The sequence below is a fragment of the Myxine glutinosa genome, chromosome 8, assembly GCF_964187855.1.
Source record: "Myxine glutinosa chromosome 8, kmMyxGlut1.1, whole genome shotgun sequence".
Classification (NCBI taxonomy): Eukaryota; Metazoa; Chordata; class Myxini; order Myxiniformes; family Myxinidae; genus Myxine; species Myxine glutinosa.
The window spans coordinates 73141203-73166904 of NC_136268.1; positions in this window are offsets into that span (position 1 = coordinate 73141203).

Sequence of the window (25702 nt, forward strand, 5' to 3'; positions counted from 1 at the left end):
CTTAAGAAACCTTTTTATCTCGGAGGGAGGGATTGGAGGGGTTCCTTCCTCCTTAAGGCTACCACATTCACTAACAGAGTCATCTATATCAGATGGCTCAGATGATGTGTCATACTGGTGTTCATCATTTACCTCCTCACCGTCATCACATCCCTCCACGTTATCGGATGGGGCATAGTCCATAGAGGGAGGGGATGGGGAGGCAGGGAAATGAGCCATCTTCAGGTGAGGGGGGGGGGAATGGGGGGATACAAATTTTTGCGGTTCAACCATATCAGTTTCTAGGTCAGTAGACAAGGGCGAGAATTCATCCACATCTATGTCCTCCAATACAGAGAGACGATTTTCTGTGACGAGGGACAAGTTTGGGGCAGGGGGGAGGGGCTGTCGGTTTTCAGTTGTGGGTTTTTTTTTAGAGATGACCGTTTTCATCTGTTGTTTGCAAATGTCTTTTTCCTTTTGGGCAGACTAATTGAAACTCGTCCTGGTTAGTGGGAAGAGATTGCAGGGGATTGGGGGGAGGGGGGGAGGGAGGACGTAATCATCGGGAGAGGATTTCCATCGGCTACCACGGCGAGAGAGATAGGATCAGTTGTAGCAGGAAACAAGCTGTGATTTAACGATGTCGCCTGGGGGGGTGAGGTCTATTGTTGACAAGAGATGGCTGCAATTAGTTCCTGCAGTAGAGGGGGGGGGGGGCGTTTCAAGGGGAGGGGAAGGGGGTATGGCAGGGATGCTTGGATCGGTGGTAGGAAGGCTTGGGTCGGTGGTAGAAAGACTTGGATCAGTGATAGGAACGTTTGGGTCGGTGGTGGGAAGGCTTGGGTCGGTGGTGGGAAGGCTTGGGTTGGTGGTGGGAGGGCTTGGGTCGGTGGTGGTAAGGCTTGGGCCGGTGGCGGGAAGGCTTGGGTCGGTGGTGGGAAAGCTTGGGTCGATGGTGGGAAGGCTTGGGTCGGTGGTGGGAAGGCTTGGTTCGGTGGTGGGAAGGCTTGGTTCGGTGATGGGAAGGCTTGGGTCGGTGGTGGAAGGGTTTGGATCGGTGGTGGGAATGTGGGGGGCTTGCTTATTCCTGGTATGGAGGGGGAGGGGTTGTACTTGAGGTGAGTTCTCTTTCTGGGGACAGTCATGCTTAACATGCCCAAATTGTCCGCAAATAAACATTTTTAAATGTTGGTGGACACGTGAACTGTATATTCATTCTGTTGATGCTTTAATTTTACTATAAGGTTTAAATCCTTCTGGGAATCTTTTAAAATCATAAACATTTGCCGCCGGAATGAGACCACGTGTCTCAAATCGTTGTTCCGTGACCCGAAGGGAATCATGGAGATACGAGACACGATGGTACCATATCGGGATAACTCTTGAATTAATACATCGTCGGATACAAATGGGGGGCAATTGGATATCACGACTTTTATTGCTGGGCTATCAAGTGGGGAAACCATAACAAATAAACCTGGATCGATTGTCAAACCCTGTTCGACAATTTGTGGGACACAGTCCGCGTGGGACAAAAAAATAACGATCCGCTTGTTCATCCGCGAAGCGGCAGCAACCTTGTCGATCCCGACAACACGACTGGCCACGAGAACGACGTCCTCGACACGAACCTCACATTCCGGAGGTACACAAAATAACCCGTTCTTACGGGTCAGGCTCTGAAAAGCCGTAAATCGAGATAATGCAGCTGCCATGCTGGAACAGCTGCACTTACAACCCCTCCCCGACTCGGGGAGGGTGAATATATAAGATAATCTTCCCTACCCGAACTCCGGGGATGGGAAGTAAACAGACCGCTCCTCGTTGGTCGAGTCGTGCTGAAATTGCTGAAAACGTGCTGAAAACGTTTGAGGACGCTGAAGGATGGGTGGAGTTCTGGAGAGTTTAGGGAATGAATGAAAGATGCACTGTAAGAGATGGAATTTTTTTTTTTGAGGAAGGTTGAGGAAGATGAAGGTGAAAGTTGGAAGGGGGAAGAAGCGGGGAGGACGCTTTGAGGAGGAGGGGTGAGAGGGGAGTCTAGGAGGGGAGGAATGAGGGAGAGTCTCGGAGGGGAGGGGTGTGGGGGGAGTTTAGGAGGGAAGGGGCAGGGGGGGAGATTTGAAAGGGATGGGTGTTTGGGAAGATTTGGGGGGGAGGGGTGAGATTGGATTTTGAAAAGTGTACGATTTATGGGAAACGAACATTTATTGCAAAATGAGTTTCTTGAGACATTCGAGTCAAAAATACGTTTGAGGACGCTGAAGGATGGGTGGAGTTCTGGAGAGTTTAGGGAATGAATGAAAGATGCACTGTAAGAGATGGAATTTTTTTTTTTTATGAATAGAATTGGTGAGCAAGTCGAAAGCATCCTTTTATAGAAGAAGTAGAAAAAAGTGTTATAGAATATGACATAATAATAAAGTTCTTCAGGGGACAGATGAGGTCTTGGTGCTGACCAAGATGGCGACACGGCGGCTTCAGTTTCACAGAGTATGAGCGTTCTATATATTTTCAATTCAGTGCGCCCGTGATTTGTGGCATAGACATGACCATTGGGCCTTCACGGTGTAATTTGTGCGAGGCTTTTGTCCGAGTGAGCTTGAGTCGAGAGGGCGAATGTACGGGTTGGGAATGTACGGGTCTCCCTTCCCCCGCCCGGCAACGCCAGTACTGGAGGACGTCACAGGATCGGTGAGCCTCCAAAATCCGCTTCGTGCTGTTGCGAATATGCAGGACTATGTCCGATTGTTGTGCTGCTCTCCGACCATGAGAACTGCAACGTCATTGTTGACTGGCCATCCCCTTCCCTCCCCCTTCCCCCTCCCCCCTCCGTCCCCCCTTCCCTTCCCCCTCCACCCTACCCCTCCCCTTCTCCCCTCCCCTCCCCCTCCCCTTCCCCTCCATTTTCCCCCTCCCCTTCTCCCCTCCCCCTCCATTTTCCCCCTCCCCTTCTCCCCTCCCCCTCCCTTTTCCCCCTCCCCTTGGCGAAAGCTGCCAGGATTGTACGAAATGAAATCTTCAGCTCAAGCGGGTTCAACTTTGATGGTGCCTTCCCCAGTGACTGCCAGCAGAAGGCTGTCCCAACCCAACTCAAATCCCTGATAACCATGCTGATGAAAGGGGCTGATCTGAAAGACCAGGACACAGCGGATTCACAGGCCTGTCTCACAGCTTCACAGGTCATCCTTTACAACTGCAAGAAGACCAAGAAGCATGAGCAGAGAGCCCCAAGTGACACACAAGGGCCCCAAGTTGGCAGATCACGCCATTCATCAGACTGCAGATAGAAGGACATGCTTCACATGTCCATGTAATTTCGAACTATACAGCTGCCGATGTGAGAAGTAGCTTAGCCGAGAAGTAATTTTGCACCATGTTGGGTGAATATACGCACGGTCTGAAAGAGTATCCATTTTTCTTGATTTTCGTATGTGTTAAGGGCAGGCTCCGACTTTCAGGTTTTTCGGGCATAAAATTTTTCCTAATTAAGTTAGAGCGCTGAAACCAACGGCATTGAACGCGCTGTCCCGAGCCCGTTAAAATGACGTTTATTTCATCTTTCTACGTTAATTAGAACGTTTAAAAAAAATTAAGGAAATGCACCCGAGACACCTAATTTTCAAATATTGTTTTAAAATACTTCTAGATGTTCGATTTTTAAAACAATTACACCAAAATGATCGGAAAAGATTCTCATTTCTGCAATAAAAACATTTCTTTTCCAAAAAACCCCAAAAAAAAATTTCCCCAAAATGTTCAAAAAGAAAATTCACAAATAATAAAAAATTTCAAATAAGAGTGGTCGTATCGCTTGGCGCCGGTTATCGAATCATAGCTGGGACGCTGAAGATTGCCTGATAAAATTTTGGTGCTTTTATCCGGCATGTCCCCATCCACTACCTAAGCTGCCCCACTATATTACCTAATTATTCGCGCTGCCCAGAAACGAGGAAATAAGCCCGGCACGATTCACGCGTGCTGAGACGCTGAGCAGTGCATACACGCGATCCGTGCCGTTTATCTGGAGACCCCGGTTCTAACGATCTCATTCGTACCACGCTTAGCCAATGGAGAAATCACAGAGGCAATCGAATTGGGAAGAAAGGAAGAACATAATTTATTCACACTATTTACAATGATGAGAAGAAGAGGAGACACAGTGCAGCCTTAAAAACAGTCTTAACTTACTCCCAGGACAAACGGGCCCGTCTCACACACAGACACACTCACACAGGGTTTGCAGCTGCGGGATGATGTTCCCCACGTCCAGGGATGGCTCTCGTGCAGCTCCCTCCGGCCTCCGGCTCGTCCCGGGCAGATGGTAAGTCGAGGGGCAGGAGCTCTCCGCGTGTCGTTGGCGCACACGGGATAATACGGGGCGAACGGTAGGGTCTGGGCTCTGGCGGTTGGCAGTTATCATTCGCGCTATTACCGCGTTCACTCGCGTGGCTGAATAAGCGATATTCACCACCGGCGCGTCTGGCTGCCTTTCCTTTTGCGCGTACGTAATAACAAGATATTGCGTAATGTCCCCAAAGCGAGCACTGCTTCAGTCGAGTCCTGTTCACCACTCCTCGATGTTCTCTCGTGCAAGTCCTGCTGGTCAGTCCTCTCTCATAAGTCCTCTCAAGGGCAGTCCTGTACAAGGGCTTTGTGCCAAGGGCTTTTATAGGCATGCCCCGCGAACCATCTAGCACTTACCAGACGCGCCTTACCACGCCCTATCACGCCATGCCCTTAGAGCCCTGGTTGGCTGGTGGCCCTTACCGTCATCGCCTCTGACGAGCTCCTTGATGCCGCCACACCCAGACCCCGCACTCCTCCCTCTTCTCAGGCCTACCTCGTGTTACTCGATTCGCGAGCGAACAAAGGGCAGCAAACGCTGCTGGCAGCCAAAGCGTAACAAACTGCTGCGGGTAGCCCAAAGCGTAACAAATTGAGGGATCAGGCAAATGGGGCACAGGATCAATTATGCCCATGGAGGTGGAACTTGGAGGGTGGACGCAAAAATGAAAGGACCTAAACTCATGTCTTTACACAACGCAGATATTACTCGTGGAAATGGCCTATACTTACACATACTGTGACATAACTATTACTCTAAGGTGGCCTATGTGTTGCTCGTGGACTAACTATGGGGGGCAACCCTTTAACCTTTAATGATCAATATGTGCCAATCTCAAAACCATAGCAATATTTTTTATAAGCAATTTAGGTTGAAGATTTAGGTTGAATTTTTTTTTTTTTTTTTTTATAGAACCCCTCAACACACATACAGAAGAAGAAGGTGCAGACTGGAAGTTTGGGACAATTACATCTCACCACCACAAAATTCCAAACAAACCACCACGTGATTTAAAACACCTCACCACCACGTGATTCAAAACACCTCACCACCACGTGATTCAAAACACCTCACCACCACGTTATTTAAAAAACTACACAACCACATTGTTTGATTGCGATATGGGATTGCGACAGATGACGGTACCGCCGCTAATGGGATTGCGATAGATGACGGTACCTGAGTTGCTGTTTTGTCATGGTTTACACCAATCACAATACAAACAATTATTTTGCACAAATGTATTTGCAATATACGTCATATTACATTTTATAAACAATTGAAGTTGAAGATTTAAGTTGAAAAAAAAAAATGTTCAAATAAAAATTCCCAAAAAAATAAAATAAATAAATTCCGAATTTTTCCAAAAAATACCCTCAGGACATACACACGGGAGAAATATGTCCATACCAGAAGTTTTGTACGATTTCACAAAAGTTTGAAGGAGTAGTTCAGTGACAAGACAACACAGACACTGCACATATATATATATATATATATATATATATATATATATAAATATATATATATATATATATATATATATATATATATATATATATATATTTATTTATTTATATATATACAGTGCATTCAGAAATTATTCAGACCCCTTCACTTTTTTCACATTTTGTTGTGTTGCAGCCTCATGCTGAAATCGTTTAAATTCATTTTGTCCCTCATCAATCTGCACTCAATACCCCATACTGACAAAGAGAAAACAGGATTTTGCAAAAAGTTTTGCAAATTTATTAAAAAGAAAAAACTGAAATATCACATTGACATAAGTATTCATACCCTTTGCTATGACACTTTAAATTTAGCTCAGGTGCCTCCCATTTCTCTTGGTCATCTTTGAAATGTTTCTAGACTTTAATTGGAGTCCACCTGTGGTAAATTCAATTGATTGGACATGATTTGGAAAGGCCTGTCTATATAAGGTCTCACAGCTGACAATGCCTATCAGAGCAAAAACCAAGCCATGAGGTCGAAGGAAATGCCTGCAGAGCTCAGAGACAGGATTGTGTCGAGGCACAGATCTGGGGAAGCCTACAAAAAAAATTCTGCTGCATTGAAGGTTCCCAAGACCACTGTGGCCTCCATAATTCTTAAATGGAAGAAGTTTGGAACAACCAGGACTCTTCCTCGAGCTGGCCGCCCGGCCAAACTGAGCAATCGGGGGAGAAGGGCCTTGGTAATATAGGTGACCAAGAACCCGATGGTCACTCTCACAGAGCTCCAGAGATCCTGTGTGGAGATGTGAGAAACTTCCAGAAGGACAACCATCACTGCAACACTCCACCGATCTGGGCTTAATGGCAGAGTGGCAAGACGGAAGCCTCTCCTCAGTGAAAGACACATGAAAGCCCACAGAATCTTGTTTCTCACAGTCTGTGAGTCTGTTAGGTGCTTTTTTGCAAACTCCAAGCGGGCTTTCAATATGTCCAAATGTCACACGCGTCCATGCCCGTGGGATTCCCACGGGTGACCCCACTTGTCTATATTATAATAGGCATAGCTGATTCTGTCTGTCTGTCTATCTGTCTGTTGGACGTCTGTCCGGGGGTGTGGCTTACTCGGTTTGCAGAGTAGCTCCACCCACTCCTCCTTCTCGAATAGCTTTGAGGCCTGTTTAGTTAGGCCCGTGCTGTCTTTCTCTCTCACACAGGTTTATTTCAATTCTAATTCGATATATCATTTCATTTTTCGCAGTCGCTAACATAGTTTTAGACTCGGTTGAAAAAAAAACGGGAAGAAAATCCGATGAAAGTTTCCGTTTATAGAACGAAATGAAATCTCAAACGCCTGTAACTTCAAGGCCTTCTTGAGTCTCTCTCACGCCTTTATCTCCAATCTAACTCACCATCTGATTTCATTTTTATTGATGGTTTTAGACTCGGTGTCAGCAACGCGGGAAAATGCAGAGATATATTTTTAAAAATACACCATATCACTGCCCAACACCACCCAACCGCCAACAACCACCCAACATGTATCATACACCGCCCAACATGACGCAGACGGCAACATGTCGACATTATCGCTTTTTCTTTAAACCGAGTGAACCGAGCCGAAACCAAATAAACCGAGTGAATTCACTGAGCGAATTTCATCCAATTCCACCGAGTTTCATGAAATTACCGAGAGATATTTCTTCGTTTTTATTTTATTAGTTACCAGCAGAAGTACCCAGCGTCGCCGGGCAGGGGAGGGGGGAAGGGCACGTACACTTTAAACATGTACGTATATACATGTGGGATGTGGGATATATACATGTGGGACATGTGTACGTGTGTGTATGTGTGTGTGTGTGTGTGTGTGTGTGTGTGTGTGTGTGTGTGTGTGTGTGTGTGTGTGTGTGTGTGTGTGTGTGTGTGTGTGTGCGTGCGTGCATATATGTGTGTGTATGTGTATGTAGGCTAACCCCCGCTCTAGCAGGGAAAATGGCCTTAAAATGCATGTTGTTGTTGTATGTGTATGTGTATATATATATACTGAACAGCAAAAGAAACGTCAGTCAGAATCAATGTTTTGGAATCTTTATTTTCAAGTCATGATCAACACGAATTGAGATTTAGGATCAACATGAAACATTACAGGTATGGTCACCACAGTTCAAACAATAATGTGAAATGTTCTGAATAAGAAAAACACAAGACCAGGTGAGAACAAGGGAGGTCAAAATCAGTATCCTGTGTGACCTCCGTGAGCGTTGATGACAGCCATACATCGTCTGTACATGGAGTGGATTAATCGGTTGATGAAGGCATTTGTCACTTGGGCCCACACTGTGAAAAACGCCTGACTGAGTTGAGCTGCAGTTGTCGTCCTTAGTCGAACGTCATTCAGTCTTCTTTGAACCTCGTCCCACAAGTGCTCTATTGGGTTTAAATCGGGGCTGAGCGCAGGCCAGTGCATGGTTTGGATGCCATTCTGTTGCAGGAAGTTCCTTGTTGCTCTGGCAGTGTGGGCACGGGCGTTGTCCTGCTGGAAGACGTGATTTCCGTGTCGTCCAAAATGTGGCACAACGTGAGGTCTGAGGACTTGATCGATGTAGCGAGCAGCTGTGACACCATTGCCTCTTCCTGGACCAATATTCTGGAACAACACAGGACCGACTTTGTGATTGAGGGCAATAGCACCCCCCATACCATGATGTTTGGACCACCCCACGTGTCTCTTTCCATCACACAGTCATCTGAGTAGCGTTCCCCATGTCTACGCCAAACTCTCACTCTGCCATCTGCCGTGGAAACACAGTATCGGCTTTCGTCTGAGAAAAGAACGGTTCTCCACTGCTGGTAACGCCAATTTTGATGCTGTGTGGCCCACTGTAGTCGGTCACAGCAGTGTCGAACTGTAAGAATGGGGCCACGATACGGCCTGTGACAACGGACATCCCTGTTCTTCAAACGTCGACGGACTGTATCACCACTAATGTGTCTCTGGTGGGTTCCAACTGTTTGTCTTGCAGTTTCTGTAGCCCTGGTAAAGCGATCTTGGATGTGATGACGCACAATCTGTCGATCCTGTCGTGGTGTTGTTACCCTCGGTCTGCCACTGCGTGGGCGGTCATCGGTGCTGTTGGTGGCCTGGTATCGTTCCTGTAACCTGTAGATGGTTCTCACATTGACATGGAAAGCATTGGCAACCATTCGTGCAGTCTGTCCAGCATGCAATCTTTCAATAGCCTGGTCTCTCTTAATCCTCGTAAGTCTGGGCATGGCGCTGGCATCGAAACTCGAATGATGAACACACGTTTGGGGTGCCTTTGATAGGGAAAGTCACAAGGAGACGCACGTGCATTTTGATTTCCATGGGAATCATGCACGACTTTGTACCATGGTCGTTTTTTTTGCCTGCGTTTTGGTGACCTGTTTTTATCCACGTGTGCACCACTGTCAGTAGTTAGGATTAAATTTAGATTCAGACGAATGTAAATAATGAGATATCTAAACGAAATGCATTGATATTTCTATGGGAAATGTTCAGGAATTATTTTTATGAAGTGACGTTTCTATTGCTGTTCAGTGTATGTCTGTGTGTGTGTGTATGTGTATATATATATATGTGTGTGTGTATATGTGTCTGTACGTGTGTGTGTGTTTATGTGTGTGTGTGTGTGTGTGTGTGTGTGTGTGTGTGTGTGTGTGTGTGTGTGTGTGTGTGTGTGTGGAGATGTATATATGTGTATTTAAAATAAAATAAAAACCTTTAGAGGCCATTTTTCCCCGCAAAGCGGGGGTTGGCCTTTTTCGGGCACCGTGGTTGTTGTTGATTTTGTTGGTCCGCTTTTTGAAGCAATGTTTTACGGCCGGATGCCCTTCCTGCCGCCAACCCTTTTTTTCGCCTTTTACGACAAACAGGGAATTACCAGTGAACTGGTACTCAATTTGCCGACCTCAGAAGGATGAACAGGCTGAGTCAACCCCCATGGCGTTAATTCAGCGATCGACCCGGGATTCGAACCCAGGATCCTAGGTTAATCCTAAGCTGGCACCCTAGCCGCTAGCCCAACACCAGGCTAGATGTATATGTGCATATATGTGTATATGTATAATGTGCGAGAATGTATATATGTGTATAATGTGCATATATGTGTATATGTGGATACATATGTGGATACATATGTGTATATGTGTAATGTGTACATGTGCCTGTACGTGTGTGTGTGTGTGTGTGTGTGTGTGTGCATGTGTGTCGATGTACGTGTGTGTGTGTGTGTGTATGTGTGTGTGTGTGTGTGTGTGTGTGTGTGTGTGTGTGTGTGTGTGTGTGTGTGTGTGTGTGTGTGTGTGTGTATGTGAAGAATCAGCTCTTCGTTTGCAAAAGAAGTCCACAAATAGCCTGAAAAATGGCGCAGCTTTATTAATAAACCAACTTATACAGATCCGGAGGAGACCGACGTCTACAGCAATCTACAGCAAGAACATGCCACGTCAAGCCTTCCTGAAAACACATTGATTCCCAGTCCATTTATATAGGGACACGTTTTATCAGGAAATCTCCGAGGGAACAAACAACACTGGGAGAGGTTCCTCCCACCGTTATCATTCGGGGGAGTCAGCCTTTCCTTTATCATTTGGACCAATTGTTTTTCTGGGCTCCGAGAAAACAGAACTGTAACTCACAAAGAGAAGAGTGTATGCTTAGCCAAACAAACCCATATAATATATGGGTTTGTGTACATGAGTAATCCAAAGCATGTCCACACAGAGTCATGCGTTGCTGAGATTAAAACAAAATATATATGGTTAACGATCATGTCATTCTACTAGCATCACGCCAAAACAAGCGCATGTGGGCGTGGCCCCACGACCAGCCTCGAAAAAAAGCACACGCATACAATCTGTTCAGCATGACCTCATTTTAAGCCTCTCCTCATCCAAAACCAAAACGAAGCAAAAACCCTTTATTTACTTTATGAAATAGCATTTTTAGACATCATACAAATCATAACACATTAGCACCCAACGTCTATAACTGAACTTTAGGCAATAACAAATCTACTACTTGACATTCCTTCCTCTTGTCTCGTCGAGACAAAGTATCTTAAGAGACAACGTGCCACATCGGGCTTTATTGAAAAATAATTGTGTAATGCGGGTATCTCCCAAGGGCATATCGTGCGCCCAAAGCGCCTCGCCCGTGCATTTGGCGAACGTGTCGTGTGGTGCGTGCTCGGAGCCTGAGGGCTCAGAACATGAAAGTTCATTAACGTTTCGGATCCACAACGAAGACGTCTGGTCCAGATGAGGTTCTGCTCCGCCAGAGGGTGCATCACTTCCCCTGCGGAACTGGCTCCCCCCACCCTTTGCAGACGCAGTCCTTGCAGATCTTCGAAGTTAATCAACGGTCATGCCCATGAGGTCCCTCACGTGTTGCTGTTCTGGGGAATACAAAATGTCGTCAGTATCTTGTGTCTCAATTTCCTGGTCAGGGTACAGAGCGTAAAAATCCGAATCCGAATCACTTGAAGCAAAGAGATCCGCAACATGTGGATCAAAGAGATCCGAAACATTTGGATCAAAGAGATCCGAAACATTTGAAGAAAAGAGAGGGACTTCCTTTATGTCAAAGTCTCCCATGGGCGCCTGGTCGGCTTGCGGGTCTAGGACATCCGCGTCGGGTCCCTCAACCGCCAGACCCAGTGTCGCAATCAGATCCATAGTTGGGTCGGAAGGGGGCGTGCAGCTGTCAGCTTGTAATACATAAGCAGCGTTAGCCAGTACACGCAAGGGGTTTATAGCACAAGTATCACAGTCATCACATACACCGTTACAGGCAGCAGCCAGTTCCCACATGGGATCCACACAAGTATCACAGTCGTCACAAAATTCAATGCAATTTTCTGGAGCGCCGGTCACGTCTGCCTTGTTGAAGGACCCGTTCAGGTCGACGGCCTCTGTGGTCAGAACCATAGTCGTTGTCGGCGGCTTTTTCACTTTCCATCCTGTAAAATACTTTCTCATACAGAGGAGGACTAGAGATTTCATTAGTGCCCCCCAAATTACTACCCCGATTATCACAGCCAGTGCGGTCAATAACCACTTCACTATGGTGCCCGTCCATCCCTGGAACCAGTCAGTGAGCCAGCTAAATGTATAAGAATTTTCGCGCGCGATCCGATCGATCCAATAGTATGTCATGAGCCGTAGCGGTGTCGTTTGCCACCTTTTCTAGGGCCAAAGCCAATTTATCTATCCGGAAACTATCCATGACTGTGCCCGCTCCTGGGAAGAAGAAACCAAACACCTTTTCCCCTAGGCTCCCGTGTAGTTTAGTGGTTCCATCTTCGTTCATGACTGACCTCTTATAACGCCTGTCCAAGGACTTTGGGTCTAGCTCATCCAGTATCTCAACGTCAGGAAGGACTGAACCCAGATAACATGTGCCCCCCCAATTATTTGGTAAATAGGGGTAAGCCTTGTCGCCGCATATAAACATTGTCCCATGGGGTGGGACCAGGTGGGTGGATAAGCACTGGAGTCCCTTTACCACCCCATTAATCCTACTAACCCCCCTAGAGAATGTTATAGCCGTTATGTTGTGGTTGCGTTTATCTTGCAGTACTATTCGTAATGTAATCCCCGAGCTCCCTTGTCCCAGCTTTCCGGGGAGAGTGTAGGCGCATTCTGATTCTCCCATACGCAAGTGGCCGGAACCCTGGAGGCAGACCCTCCCTTTCTGTGGTTTGACCCAGACGGGGCAGGCCTCTCGGCCACATGGGCAATCATTGACGGGCGATAATTAAATTGTCGATTGCAACTCTTGCCGTTGTCAACCCCTTCTCTTTCCAGCGTGGTGACTAAACATGGGGAATCGATAGGTTGTGAGCAGAGGTCATTGAGGGACAGAGGTAGCACTATCATGTGTATTCCTGTGGTGCCTGCTTGGGGAAAGCGCATGCACGACCAGCGGTGTGTCCTATTTTGAATTGTTGCCACCTCCCTGGCCACTTTCCAATATGTGTTTTTCCCCCCTCTTTGGGGCCTTATTCTGGGGTTGTGGCGTGAGTATGTATTCGATGCATGGTATGTAGTTCCTTTCGCCACCGGCCGCGCCAGGGGTCCAGACGCTGCACCGGACCTGCATGGTCATGCCTTTCTCTAGGCGCGTGCGTGTTTGTAGCTTAAAATCAGGGGTTCCCCATTGGTATCCTGGTTGGGCCAAGGTCTTAATGCTAGCTTGCCCGTCTTCCCGGAACTCTCGTTGCTTTTGTAGTATCATGCCAACGCGTCCAGGCCCTGCCGACGGTGCTAGCCAATTTATGTTCACCCAATTTGTGTGCAGGGCTCTCTGTTCGAAACATGGTAGTGATACTCTTTGTCCCCATGTTACGGTGAGGTGTCGGGTTTCGTTTTCGCATCTATTGGAATCGGAGTTTCCCCTAGCTGCTGTCGCCATCAATAGTATTGTACCTATGATTAGGCCCATCCTTACTGTGGTTTCTGTGGTGTAGTGTCTGGTGCTTGTATGGCCAACTTACAGTGCGTGGCGTGGATCCACGAAGTCTTGCCCTCGCAAAAGACTGCCGTTGGTGTAGTCAGCAACACCTGGACTGGTCCCTTCCACCTTGGTTCCAAGGCGTTCTTGCAGGTGAAGTGCTCCACGAACACCTGGTCTTTTTCCTCTGGTGGAACACCTGATCCACAAGTCTCCTGGGAGCGCCTGGTCTACAGGTCTCCAATTTCCTAATCCACTTTTTTCCAAGTGGATCCAATTTTATTCAATATTCAATTTTTAAATTCAATCCCATTTAATCCAGTCCAATTCAAATTAAATTCCATCCTTCTCTCAGCATCCCATTACCTGTTTCCAACATCAATAAAAATAAAATTATAAAATTAATAAAAAATCAATCATCTCAACTCTCAAATCGAATCAAAAAATAAAAATAAACGAAAATTACTTCAGCGAGAGTTTCAACTAGAATTACCACAAACCAACCACCTTTAACCTCCATTAACACAAACACAAACCACCATTAACCTCGATTAATACAAACAAACCACCATTAACCTCCATGAACCTCCCCCTATTATTTATTTATTTTCACGAATAAACAAATAATAGAAATAACCTGGTCTACTTCCAATTTCAATTCTGGTCAGTTCTGGTGTCTGGTCACACACAATGTTTTCCTCACCCACTGTGATTCGCTCACAATAGATTCTCACTGTTATGTCTGAAATTAAGCTACCCTACTGGGTATTCGTGAAGGGGGTCCATCTTTCCCAACCCCTTCCTTCACACCAGCCACTTTACGTTGTCCACCATACTCACTGAATTGTCATCAATTCTGAAATTCGTCTCATGAAAACACATCCCAGAGTCTAGTGTAACAGCCAGACAAACACATAGACACGCTGAAGACCCCAGGGTACCCATCAAACTAGCTTGTCCCCAGATCAACAACACAGCGAAACATGTAATTTTACTAAAATAATCACTTACTCATAACTAGCTGGATAACTAGCATAACTAGCTCAACACCTGGAACTCATAACTAATACTCATACCACTAATTACTCATAATAACTCATAATTACTTCTGTAATTACTCATGCCAATACTTACTCAAAATAATGTAATATCCCAATCTTCACCCCTTATGCAAATCGAAGCACCCCGGACAACCCACAACCAGTATCAACCACTGTAGCCGTTTTCCCCTCCAGGCAGCCACACGCAGCCACATACATCTCCATCCACGTCACACAAGACAACAGCCAACGAGTGTGTCCACCACACAGAAACCTTTGGCAATGCAACAACCGAACTCCCAGACAACCAACAACAAAACCCAATCCATCTCCATGGCTCATCAAGCAGTTCCAACTTAATCCAGCTTCACATACCGATTTCCCCAAAAACCCGTGAAACTTCACCCCCATTCTGGAAAAACCCTGGACTAAACCCTGACACCCTAAATAACTTCAGACCCATCTCCAATCTACCCTTTCTGTCAAAAGTTTTGGAACGTGCTGTGGCCACTCAACTCAAACATCACCACTCTGCCAATAACCTGTATGAAACATCCCAATCCGGATTCTGCTCCAGCCACAGTACTGAAACTGTTCTCCTCAAAATCACCAGCGACCTTTTCTCTCCTCTGATGCCGGCAACCTCAACATTTTCATCCTCCTCACCTCAACGCCTCCTTTGACATCATCAATCACACCATCCTCCTCACCCTGTTTAGACCAGCTTGTGCCTATTAAACCCAAATCAGTTCACTCCCAAGCTTCACATGGACCACCTACTACTCTCAAATTATCCACTCTGGCTCCGGAATCCCCAAAAGCACTCTTCTCTACAATAAACAAACTAAATAAACAAACTTTACAACGTGAACAAACTCCTCAGCTCCCTGGATACCACCACCTTGCTCCACACACCTGTTGGTGCACACCTGTGCACTCACACCTGGTGCCACCTGCACCCTCCTTCCTTCCTGGACCATTCATCCAAAGCAAAATTGACAGCATCTACAACAGCTTAATCACCACAATTCACTCCCCCTTAAGGTGTCCCCCAAGGTTCAGTTCTTGGCCCCCTCCTCTTCGTCCTGTACCTATCCCCCCTTGGTCACTTAATCCGTCATGCACCATAGCCAATGCACCATGGTCTCCAATTCCACTGCTTCACCGATGACATCCAGCTTTTTCATCTCCACCAAATCGTGCTCCACCACCACCCACTCTATCCTGACAAACTGCCTAACTGAAATAAAATTCTAGCTTCAGATCAGCTTCCTCGAACTTAACTACGCTAAATCTGAATTAATCTTCATTCCCCCCAACATCGATGGTTTCCCAGTATCCACATCCGGAATCTTGGCATCATCATTGACCAAAACCCTCTCCTTTGAAAAATACACTAAACAGATCATAAAGACCTTAAACCTTAATCATAAAAACTGAAAAATGCTTCGCCATGGAATAGTCCACCACTCATGTAAATAATCATAAGAGTTCTGCGAAACATCTCCATCTTTAAAACTTAGCCAACCAAATTTAAACCACATGTTTTCCCCCCAAAAAACAAGTCACATTCTTTGTATATTGCCAACATTGTTCATCGTTTAAGTATCATCCAGACCTAAATTTTTATAAACCATCAACTTGTAGATGCATTTATTTATATCCCATTAACCCAAGAACTCTCAATTGCTTGGTTATATTTTAGTAATGTCATATATCCATATTTCTTTTCCAAAATGTTCCTGATATACACATTAATCCCATCTGTCTTTGTTTCCAGATCAACTCAAATCAGGAAATCAACACAAATCCTTATTACCTCCAATCAATTCAAAATTAAATCAAACAATTTAAAACCAGATCGGATCAGCGATCAGAAATCACTTTTCCAATCAACACATTCCAAGCAACAATTCATTCAAAGACCAAGCTTAAAAACACAACTCTCATCTTACTGTGACAAATAAGCAACCAACCTACTTCACACTAAAACAAATAACTTTTCATCACCCCTTTCTTCTCCACCGCCTCTTACACTTAAACAGATCATAATTACTCACTCATACACTGTTGCCCATCACCCAGTTGCCCCAGACCCAAACACAGGTTTGAAATCCCAGTAGGTTGTTCTTCAATCCCAACCATCATGTGATCCCAACATCTCTCCATTTATTTCGTTCCTCATGGGGTTGGTGTTTTATGGCCTTTACCTCTTACCCAATCACACTGCACATTATTCCCCGTCCTTGATGGATAATTTTACATCCAGATGGGCACAGCATCCCATTTTTGGCGACCCAGCCCTAAAACAAGCCCCTGGACTCCTTGCAGGCTGGACCAAAACCCCCGGACCTGCCTCCATGGAACAATGACGCCTAAGCACTCAATTAGCCCTCCCAGTACCAAAGACTTACAATCAGACCGACAGACAGACAAATAACAGAGGCATGTCGTCAGCCCCAGCACAGGACATCCCCTTTCCGGGCAGGTACAATATAATCCACAGCATCGAAATGCCAATTTCTATCCGGGGCCTCGCAAAGCCAAAATCCATGCATGCGTGCTCCATCATGCAACCCGATCTGTACTCGGTGCGCCCGGCGCCCCCTATAATCAGTGAGTTATAATAACCACAATATCTCTGGCACCCAGCTCGTGATACCACAATTTAATCCACGTTACTTGCATCTCTTCATCCTCACAAATGTCCTCCTCTTGACATGACTTAAATTAAATTCCAGCGTACTGTACCTGACGCGTCCAGTCGGCACCGGAAGTCTGTTTATTTCTTGAGACCCCTGAATCGGGACATCAACGACAATTACAACGACAAACAGGACTCGATATTCTCTGTTCACTAATTATGTACATGATTTTGGTTTTACCCACAATATAATGTCCCGATATTCTCCAGATTTAAGTCCTATATATCCTGTCGTTAAAGCAACACCCTGTAGACTGACTCCGCCTGTCGTTCTTCCAAGGTTAGTGAATTACCTCTGACCTTTCCCTTGCATATCTCGAACAAAGGTCAACTAAACTTTAAAAGGTCAAACTTCGAATTGGGGTAACCAGCGCTTTATTATCCCACAAGTAATGCAAGTCCGGCGACAATGGACAAATGACCATTAATGTGGCTCTACATAGCATAATGCTAACTTCTACGAATCCAACAACCGTCACAATCCGTCCAGGGACTTCCGTACGAGGCGTGCTTCACAATGCCCATCGCACATCCTTCCTCGTTCGCACAACGCTTCATCAACGCACCTCCTCGCGCCCACACCTTGGCACAAGCCACACCACATACCGACAGTTGAAACCTCGACCGTCCTCCTTCCTCGGATCAGCGTTCTGTTGAAAACGTGACATTTCTGCTCAAATTATTGAATTTCCAAATACTCTCCCTGCAGCGCCCGTGAGGCAGCTTGTCCCACATTATCTGCCTCCAGACCCATATGCGTTTTAATAACTTAACCTTATCAGCATCGTTCGCCAGCATACCCTTTGTCCGGCGCATCGATCATCCCAAATGCTTCGATGCATCTTCCAGCCGCCACTCCGCACTGTACCTTACTGTATGAACAAGACTTCCTGAGTTCCTGTTGGAACTTGGCTCCGGAAATTAATTACTCTGTCTTGAAATCGTTTATTTTAGCCATCTTAAATAAATCCATCCATCTATCCATCTTATAAATCCATCTTAAATAACGTATTCGTCCTGTGACATTGCCTGGCATATATGTCGCAGCCGGCCACTATTCCGACATGGCTCATGACTCATGTCTAATTCTGACAAGAAGATGAAGGATGAAGGACATGACATGAAGAAGAAGATTCTGACAAGATACTGACATGTGAACGTCCGACATCCAGCAAAGTCGAAATGACCCACAATGCATTTGGGCACACACTTCCTCTGAGAGTGGGCGAGTTATCGCCGGCACTCTGAGCAACCTCATACAGCACACCCGTGACTCGCGGCTCGCTCGGCTCCTGTCTGAACACACAATATCCCTCTACCCAAACTTCCACGGAGCCGCACGGCGGAAACGCAGGTTTGTACCACACTTTTTAGTTAAACGAACATTGCCAGGATTCTCGGATAGACGTTTAATTTCACAACACACATGACAAAAATCCGATTTAAATTCAGAGATCGCCGATCGACCTGGCACAACCATCGCGACGACGCCACGCCGCCCCCCCCCCGTCTTGGCGCGCACCCTCGTGCCTCCACACGAATCCCAACACTCCCTGCACGCCGCTCTATTCGCGTTCGCGGCGGGGTTTACCTCGCGTTGGGACATGCAGTCGGCTGTCATAACAAAGTGCTGTCATAACAAATCTACGACCTGACATGTAGTGAGCTGTCAGAACATTGAGCTGTCAGAACTCATCCCTAGCTCGTGAACTTCGCAAAAAAACAGGATCTCCGACGCTCCACCTCTCTGACCCAAAATGCACTATATGACACCAATTCCAAAGGTGAGCTGCCTCAGCGATACATCCCACACATACAATACACAATATCTGCCATTGAATGAACTCTTCAATTCAAGTAAAACACACATATTGATTCGAATTCTGCAACCATCTCCAAGAAACCGCTTCATATCAACAGTAGATCGACAAGGGCACTCCGGGTGCTTTCCTGACCCGATTTATATCAATTCGCTTCCCAAACAACTCCCAAACAGATGGAAATCCGGACTCAGTTCAGGACCTCGCCTGTTCTCTCGGATAGACGTTAAAATGGACATTCCCGGCCTGAATTTCCCCCAAGTCGAGCAGATCGCTTACAAAGTTTCACACCGAAACCCTCTGCTTTGCACTTGACACACAGACAAACACATTGGCCAGACACACACGTCAATTAACATCCCAATATACATTCATTCCTCATTCATGTTACGTCTCTCATTCAAGGAAAAGGATTTTTTGGGACGGGTTTGGACGGGGGGTGGGTTGAGGTGGAAAGGGGAGGCAGGGCGGGGGGTGTTGGGGTGTTGCCTAGAGCCCCGGGGCTGAGCTCAGGTCTTGGGGGGGTGGGGGGCATGGTGGCTACCTCCCCTTTCGCGGGGTCTTGGTCCGGATTATGGACGAGCGGCATTAGCCGCTGATTTGCTTGCTTAACTACCTCCTTAATTGTTTTGTCCTGGCCCATTTCCTGTGAGCTTATTTATTTTCTCTTGTCCACCAGGTTCTGGCCTGTTTCTATCTGGACCTTCTAAGTTCACCACAGCCCATCTTTCCCTGGCATGCAATGGCATACCCCATCTTGTCTCTGGGCTGTTCCTTCCTGGAAAGTTCTCGGCCTGGCTCGACCTCACTTTCCCCCCTTCCCTTTTACCGAACGTTATCTTCACCGATATCCTGCGCAAATCCTTTTACTGGCCATGTTCCTATGGCCTTCTATGTTCCTATGGCTTTCTATCTAAGTTTAGCCTAAGTTAGCCACAGCCCTTCGTTCCCTGGCATGCAATGGCATACCCCATCTTGTCTCTGGGCTGTTCCTTCCTGGAAAAATCTTGGCCACCTGGTTTCAACCTATATGGCTGTCCGACCTCATTTTCCCCTCCTGGTGCTAACTGTAACTTTAAGCTTACTGTTAAGTCCTTACTTGTATCCTTACTATTATTTATTTATCCTGGCTTTAACAAAGCTACGCCATTCTGAGGCCTAAATGAGCCTCTACTTACAATTTCTGTTCGAGTGCAGACAGCGGGGAAGACAAGGAGACTGAACCCGCTCGAAGGAGGAAGGTACGAATTTGGAATAATAGCCCTCTAATATAAAACAACTCCCACCTTTAATCAAATCAGCGTGCCGGCGCCGGCCTCAGGTCAGCCTTCCTCCTGTCCCTCGGGCTCCGTTTCCCGTCCTCCGCGTCTGTTGACACCCCACTCCTGGTACCATCTGTGAAGAATCAGCTCTTCGTTTGCAAAAGAAGTCCACAAATAGCCTGAAAAATGGCGCAGCTTTATTAATAAACCAACTTATACAGATCCGGAGGAGACCGACGTCTACAGCAATCTACAGCAAGAACATGCCACGTCAAGCCTTCCTGAAAACACATTGATTCCCAGTCCATTTATATAGGGACACGTTTTATCAGGAAATCTCCGAGGGAACAAACAACACTGGGAGAGGTTCCTCCCACCGTTATCATTCGGGGGAGTCAGCCTTTCCTTTATCATTTGGACCAATTGTTTTCCTGGGCTCCGAGAAAACAGAACTGTAACTCACAAAGAGAAGAGTGTATGCTTAGCCAAACAAACCCATATAATATATGGGTTTGTGTACATGAGTAATCCAAAGCATGTCCACACAGAGTCATGCGTTGCTGAGATTAAAACAAAATATATATGGTTAACGATCATGTCATTCTACTAGCATCACGCCAAAACAAGCGCATGTGGGCGTGGCCCCACGACCAGCCTCGAAAAAAAGCACACGCATACAATCTGTTCAGCATGACCTCATTTTAAGCCTCTCCTCATCCAAAACCAAAACGAAGCAAAAACCCTTTATTTACTTTATGAAATAGCATTTTTAGACATCATACAAATCATAACACATTAGCACCCAACGTCTATAACTGAACTTTAGGCAATAACAAATCTACTACTTGACATGTATATGTAAACATGGGCCGGTGTGTGTGTAAAGTGTGAGGAGGTATTAGAGAGGAAAATGCAGAGATATATTTTTTAAAATCGCGCCATGATGATAAACGAAAATACACCGCCTAAAATAACAGTCGACATATATTTAAAATTCGCTTTTTCTTTTCCGTTAAGATATATTACTTTTACTTTTGATGACAGTCGTCACAAAACGACATATATTTTTTCGTTTTTATTTCATTCAACATTATTATAGTGTAGCAGCATAGCAAACCTGTTGTGCATTTTGTGATACAAGCACCAAATTTGGCACAAATGTACATTAATATGTTGCGAACATTTTCAGATATTGGGCCACTTGAAATTCCGTAATTTTTTTTTTCAAATTTTTTCAAATTTCGTAATTTCAAATTTTTCGGGTGACACCGTCACAATTTCGGTCTTCGAGGCCGGCCGATATAGTGGGGCGGCTTAGCCCAAATATTCAAAAGAATTGTGCATTTTGTGATACAAGCACCAAATTTGGCACAAATGTACATTAATATGTTGCGAACATTGTGTGGTCAGCAATGAAGACGAGAGTCTGAATTACATGTATGCAAAAGACCTTGTGAACCAGTGAAGCAAATACACGGGTAAGCATGAATTAAATCTAGGGCATGATATAATTTCCATGATGTTTACCTCTACACTCAATGGTGGAAGGAGGTAATGTTTTGATCCCAGCTTGTCTGTATGTCTGTTTGTCTGTTAGTCCACAAAATTCCAGACAAAGCTTGTAGTAGTGGTAGTTGTAGTGGTAGTGGTGATAACAGAAATTGTTATATAGAACTGAACTTATATTATTATTATATGCAGAAAATAACTTCATTTCTATATGCCCTGCAGTGGACAGGTTAATTGGTTTATGCACTGAAGGGGTCACCGTGGTGTGCACTGCTGTGTTCTGCCTCACTGAGTTGTTCAGGTATGATGTACTCAGCACAAGCTTCCGGTCGGCCCGGAGGTGGGGGTGCGGGGCCTGTCACGGAACGTCAAAACAAACGGCCTGCCGGGGCCGCCCAAAAGTCGGGCGTGAGGGGCGCGTCCACTAATGGAACGCCTCTCGCTTCCCAGATCGAGGGCCACGTGGTCAGGAGAACCTCGTCCCTTCCGGTCACACTTTGCCTATCGGCCGGCCTCGAAGACCGAAATTGTGACGGTGTCACCCGAAAAATTTGAAATTACGAAATTTGAAAAAATTTGAAAAAAAAAATTACGGAATTTCAAGTGGCCCAATATCTGAAAATGTTCGCAACATATTAATGTACATTAGTGCCAAATTTGGTGCTTGTTTCATAAAATGCACAATTCTTTTGAATATTTGGGCTAAGCCGCCCCACTATTAGCCGGAAGTAAAATATGGTTCAGGAAATTACCGAGAGATATTTCTTCGTTTTTTTATTTATTAGTTATTTGCGCATACACTTTAAATAGGTTTATTTGAAATTTTTAATTTCCACAATGTAATTTATTTGTCATTTGATGATGACGAGACACTTCCTCTTGACGATCGTGACAATTCATGCGTTGTCTGGAAACTTCCATTTCCAAAATGAATGACACAGTCGATGAAGAACGCAGACTTGAACAGGATGCAGCAAGAAAACGAATGAGACGGGAGAACGAGTCCGTCGACGAACGTCAATGCAGACTTGAACAGGTTGCAGCAGGAAAACAAATGAGACAGGAGAACGAGACAGTTGAGGAACGTGAACACAGACTCGCACAGGATGCTGCTGCAACAACGATGAGGAGGGAGAACGAGACCGTCGATGAACGTGAACACAGACTCGCACAGGATGCTGCTGCAACAACGATGAGGAGGGAGAACGAGACAGTCGAGGAACGTGAACACAGACTCGCACAGGATGCTGCTGCAACAACGATGAGGAGGGAGAACGAGACCGTCGATGAACGTGAACACAGAATCGCACAGGATGCTGCTGCAACAACGATGAGGAGGGAGAACGAGACAGTCGAGGAACGTGTACACAGACTCGCACCGGATGCTGCTGCAACAACGATGAGGAGGGAGAACGAGACAGTCGAGGAACGTGAACACAGACTCGCACAGGATGCTGCTGCAACAACGATGAGGAGGGAGAACGAGACCGTCGATGAACGTGAACACAGACTCGCACAGGATGCTGCTGCAACAACGATGAGGAGGGAGAACGAGACAGTCGAGGAACGTGTACACAGACTCGCACCGGATGCTGCTGCAACAATGATGAGGAGGGAGAACGAGACAGTCGAGGAACGTGAACACAGACTCGCACAGGATGCTGCTGCAACAACGATGAGGAGGGAGAACGAGACAGTCGAGGAACATGAACACAGACTCGCACAGGATGCTGCTGCAACAACAATGAGGTGTGAGAATGAGACATCGAAGAACGTCAACACGGACTCGCACGGCATGCTGAGCAACAAAGACGTTGGAGTGCTCAGCAAACATATACAACCGCAGCCATGATGAATCCGGCCGAAGTACCCGATAATATTGTTCAAGAGCATAATTGCGGTCCAATGACGTCACCATGTGTGTACTGTTCTGCACACCATTTCACAAATGAATCAACAGGACAAGGGGATGGATTTACACTGTGTTGTTCCAAGGGAAAAGTTAAATTGCCTCCACTATTTGCCGTACCTGCTCGACTGCAACAACCTTATCAGGGTGACGATGGAAAATGTCGCAACTTCCGAGACAATATCCGGAATTACAATTCGGCATTAGCTTTTGCATCAATGGGTGCTCAGATCTCATCTCCTCCAGGAAATGGACCGTACTGTTTCAAAATCCACGGTCAAATTTACCATTGCTGTGGTCCATTACATCCATCACATGTACATGAACAAGCACAATTTGCACAATTATTTATTTTGGTTACAGCTCAAGCTACAAAGGAACGTATGAATCGACCTGAGAATCACAGATGTTTGCAAGAATTGATGGCAGAACTGCACAACATACTATCTGACGTTAATCCTTATGTCACATGTTACAAGATATGTTCGAGCGTGAACAGGAAGAAATCAGGAAAGCTGTCCTTGAAGATCGCCTCCCTTCTACCTTGGAAATGCATTTTCGTCGACTGTGTGCAGACGACCAAAGACGTTACAACATACCAACTGCTGATGAAATTGCTGCTGTCTTCGTTAGTGGACAAGATGGTGAACCACCTGCAAACAGGGATTTCCAAGTTCATTTGCATGACCAGGGCTTACACAATCTCTCTCCACTTTCCTCTCACATTGATCCCATGACATATCCCATTCTCTTTCCACATGGCGAGCCTGCATGGATCATAAACATGCCTCACCAGCGACAAACTGCGGTTTGAAACAAGGTAGCTCATCGTGAATTCTCTGCCTACCGACTGGCTATTCGAAATGAATTCAGCACTATCCATTCTTCGGGGAAATTGTTCCAGCAGTATGTTGTCGACGGATATTGCAAGGCAGAAGCAAATCGACTGCAATACTTCAAACAAAATCAGGAAACCCTTAGAGCCATGGAATACAGAGGACTACTGGACCACGTCCAGAACGTTGCTGCTGATCACCAACGTCCTGTCGGTCGTATCGTCATTTTGCCGTCGAGTTTTGCAGTGAGTCCAAGAGCTATGCAGCAGAACTACCAAGATGCTATGGCCATTGTTCGCAAATTCGGAAAACCAGATCTTTTCAACACGTTCACGTGTAATCCAAAATGGACAGAGATACAAGAAAACATCGGACAACACCAACGAGCTGAAGGCAGACCAGATTTAGTGGCACGCATGTTTCATCTGAAATTAAAAGAGTTAATCGACGATATAACGAAGAAGCACGTGTTGGGCAAAGTACGTGCATTTCTCTACGTCGTCGAGTATCAGAAGTGTGGCCTACCGCATGCCCACATATTACTCATGCTGTGCCAAGAAGATAAAATTTGTACCGCCGAAGACATTGACAGAATTGTTTCTGCACAAATTCCTAATTCAAATGAGTCACCAGAGATCCATTCCTTGGTGAAGTCTCACATGATACATGGTCCATGTGGCACTTTAAATCGCCATTCGATTTGTGTGAAAGATGGAGTGTGCAGTAAAGGCTTTCCAAAAGCGTATGCTGCAGAGACACTTGCGAGCATAGATGGCTATGCCCTTTACAAGCGTCCCCCAAATGGACCCACCATAACCGTTCATGGAACCGATGTTGATTGCCAATTTGTGGTCCCATTCAATGCTTATTTACTGAAGAAGTACAGAGCACACATCAACATTGAGGTTTGCGCAAGCATAAAGAGTATAAAGTACTTATTTAAATATGTGTACAAGGGACATGACTGTGCCGGCATCGAAATTCGAGAGCGCGGGAGAGTGGAGGTGGACGAAATAAAGACCTATTTGGACTGCAGATATGTCAGTGCCCCAGAGGCAGCATGGAGATTGATGGAATTTGAAATGCACAAACAGTCCCATTCCATCACCAGACTTGCGGTACACTTACCTGAATTGCAGACTGTTGTGTTCAGGGATGGTAACGAGGAAGAAGCCATTGTACGACATAGGGGTACAACACTTACAGCTTGGTTTCAGTTAAATCAGAGAGACCCTGAGGCACGAAGTTATCTGTACCATGACATTCCAAAATATTACGTATTTGAAGATGGACGAAAGACATGGAAACTTCGACGCCGGGGCGGCAACAAGGTTATCGGACGCATG